General features: G+C 46.7%; 1 long non-coding RNA gene across 1 annotated transcript; it reads left to right on the top strand.

The window, feature by feature from the left end:
• The first annotated feature begins 317 nt into the window (after positions 1 to 317).
• Positions 318 to 2,362, top strand: LOC139046900 (uncharacterized). The gene is made up of 3 exons (XR_011506977.1): positions 318 to 476; positions 1,300 to 1,471; positions 2,145 to 2,362. It is a non-coding gene; the product is annotated as an uncharacterized lncRNA (long non-coding RNA).
• The last annotated feature ends 946 nt before the right edge of the window (positions 2,363 to 3,308 follow it).

The following is a 3,308-nucleotide window of genomic DNA, read 5'->3' as shown; positions in this document are numbered from 1 at the left end:
CGCAAATGCGGTACTTCCATAATTCTCCACTTGCGTTGCTAGCTGGCGAGGCGTTCGCGCCTCCACTGGCAGGCGAGGCGGCGCAACATGAAACGCGTGATGAAGAAAAGAAAAGAGTAAGCGCGCCGAGGAATACGAAAGCGGGGAAACTCGGCGCGCGAGTGAGTGAGTGACTGACTGATTGGTCGAGTCCGCTCTGCGCGAGGGAATCCTCTTTTCTGCGTCCTTGCGGATTTTTCTTTTTTTGGGTGTCGCATGTAAGTGCACAGCGCGCGAGCGAGAGTCCCTTGCGCAACCCCGGGGGCCGGGCCCGCGTGGAGCGTACACGAGGAGTGACTGCTCGCCTTGAAGGGACCCGTATATAACGGCGTCCCTACCGGCGACCAGGCACACGCACCGATCCTCGTACGGAGCTTCTCATCTTGGGCAGCCGCAGTCGGAGCACCGCCAATCCAGTCACCATGATCAAGCTTCTGGTCAGTACATGCGGATGTTCTTCCTTGGGCTTTACGTTCTCCCTCCGCGTTTCCATCTTTAGTTAGTGCAGGGGAGATTTGATCCTTATTCTGGCAACTGTAAGTTGAGGTATGGAGACACTGTAGTTTCGAGTGCGTGAAAAAAACTGGGAACTATTTCTAGCACTCCTTGCTTAAGGGTGCAAAAGCACTTTCGCAGGAGGTAAACTGTGCACACGAAACTGAGGTTATCGTTTGCAGCCTTGGGAATTTCCAATAGTGCCGCCGTGGAGTCCAGTGCGAGCATACGCAAGAGCGATATTCAGCTGGTTCCGAGTGCTCTATAGTTTGCCGAACAAATGGGCAAGTTTTGAAGTTTCGGATTTCTGTGCAAGCGCGAAGCTTGAGAAAGACCTCGGTGCATCTCTCTGTCCAGCTTCCTCTGAGCAGTCCTTAGTGTTCACGTTCGCCCTTTGCGAAGCGCTGTGATACATCAGAGAAGGTTCGGTCACATGCTGCGGCTGTAGCCGCACACCTTGCTGAAGGTTTGACGGATAGCCGTGCTAATTGCACCTTGGTGCCATGCAGCGAAAGCAAATAAGGCAGCTCACTATTGTGTTCACAAGATGTCCAAACCACTCTGGTGATCAATACTAACCCCTAGTGGACTATCGCTCCAACTTCGGGAGCTCTCATGTGGTCACGCCACGCTGACTGCCGGCTGTATTAAATATCTATGCATAAAAAAGAAAAGGAGTGAAAGAAAGCCTATAAATGCTCTACACGCATACATGTTGGCCACGCAGCGCGTTTCAGTGACTAGACTCTCTGTTTCGTCTCGCAGATCCTCCTCGCCGTACTGGCCCTCTTCGCAGTCTCGTACACTACTGCAGCACCGCAGTACCTTCTCTCGTACGCCTACCCGTACCACTATGGCTACTACGGTGCCTACTACCCGCACGCCTACTACTACGGGCGCTGAGCCAGCACCGAAGCGAGGGCAGCCACAGTTCGCGGTGAGCAAAAATCGAATCTTTCACTGGACTGTTTGCTATGTGGATCTTGGCATATCAGGCACTAGATAACAGAAGTGCTAAAGCATACATGAGCCATTGTAGCCATTGTAATGAATTAATGTTTAAGGGAAATAAAGGGATGGTAATTTTTTTTTTTGAGTTATGAGTGTGAGGTTGGGGCTCATATTTCTGAGAAAAGCTTTTATTATCCGATGGCGAACCAAGATAATCCATGTTGTTTCTCGGCGTATCGAGGCCAAGTGGGTGTTTGACTTGGCCGTACAGTTATATTTAGCATGTGATTGATCGCTCATCCCATTGAGCTGTCTCACTAAGCTTAGGCAATTTATCTTTCGGCGATAATACTGAAGGAGCTATAAAGTGTGAACATTGAGCTCAGATAACCTTTTTCCTAAGCGAAAGAGCTTTCGATTTGTTATCGCTACATTAGAGAAGATCAGTGCAAACAATGATGAATAACATCGCATCTAAGTATAAGTATCGCAAGAAGTGCAACAGCTTCTCTGACAAGAGCATGCAAATAGCGACATCTAAGTGGCCGTAGCGTGATACACTACTGAGATGCGATGTCGCTCGTCTCTTAAAAAGAATTCTGAAGGACTCTTGAAACCATTTTCTAACTGTGTTGTTTCTTGCCTTCAAAACTTTACAGGCGATTTCTGCAAAAAGGAACCGAAATTGCTAACGCACTCATCCACTGCCATTGGTCTCACTTCTCAAGAACTGCGTTGTCACATATCAGCAAGTGAAACCTGGAGCCGCACTTAGTCACCTGGGCTGCCCTGCGCAATCCAACGATGTCCGCTGTTCTAACATCGGGTATTCTTCATTCTGCGATATTGGTTTTGAATTAAAATTGTTCTAACCAGATTTCCAGTGTTCAGGATTGTTCATTACGGAATCAACTAAACCAACTACCGCGGCTCAGTAGCCACAGCGTTCACTTGCTTACGTTAGAGGTAGTGGGTTCGTTTTCTAAAGCTCCACCGGCAGCGTTCAGATGCCGGCACAATGTAGAAACGCTTGTCTACTTAGTTTAGGTGCATGCGAAAGAATGAAAGGTGTTCAATCTTCATCTGCACATCTACACTAGAGCGTTTATCTTGGACTTTTTATTGTTTTGAGACATTAAACTCCATCAATAAATCAACACACTACACACCTGAAAGGCTGTTTCACTGGCACTTTTATTTTTCTTATGATCAGCATGACACACAGACGATTCATTGAAATCTTGCAAGTTTAATGCGTTGCTTGGCTTTTTCTCATCGACAGCCTTATCTACAGACCCTGCTTATCATAAAGCGTACGGGCTAACATGGTGTCTGCGTTCCCCATTGAAGCACTTGCCCTGAAGAGAGTTTATTAACCAAACTCGCGTCGGGGCAGCCAATTTCCAGAAATGTGCGAATTCATTTTCGCTGGGGTCTTTTACTAACAGGTTGGCCATATCATAGGGGACCAACTATTTGGATCCGGGCAAAGAAATTGAATGATATGCTCAAGGTGTGCTTTATAAAAGAGTTTTGGAAAGCAGACTCCAGGGTGGTGCTTCATTCATGGTGCTTGTATCTTGCGATGTATTAGGTACTCTGATTTTTACACGTCTTTTTGTGAGTAATAACAACATTTCTTAAGTGGTTCGGCTTTTTTCAAGCACAATTGACATAATATAGTGTTTTTGTATATGATGCACTCTTGAAAGCCAAAGCGTGGAGTTCACATTTTTGGCTAACAAAGACCACACGAAAAACTTAAATGTTTAATACGCTCTGCAACCGGATGTTTATATGACGTGCAGGATGCAAGAAATCAA

This window comes from Dermacentor albipictus, chromosome 6 (assembly GCF_038994185.2).
Source record: "Dermacentor albipictus isolate Rhodes 1998 colony chromosome 6, USDA_Dalb.pri_finalv2, whole genome shotgun sequence".
In the NCBI taxonomy this organism is placed as follows: Eukaryota; Metazoa; Arthropoda; class Arachnida; order Ixodida; family Ixodidae; genus Dermacentor; species Dermacentor albipictus.
This window is presented reverse-complemented; position numbering and strand designations above follow the sequence as displayed.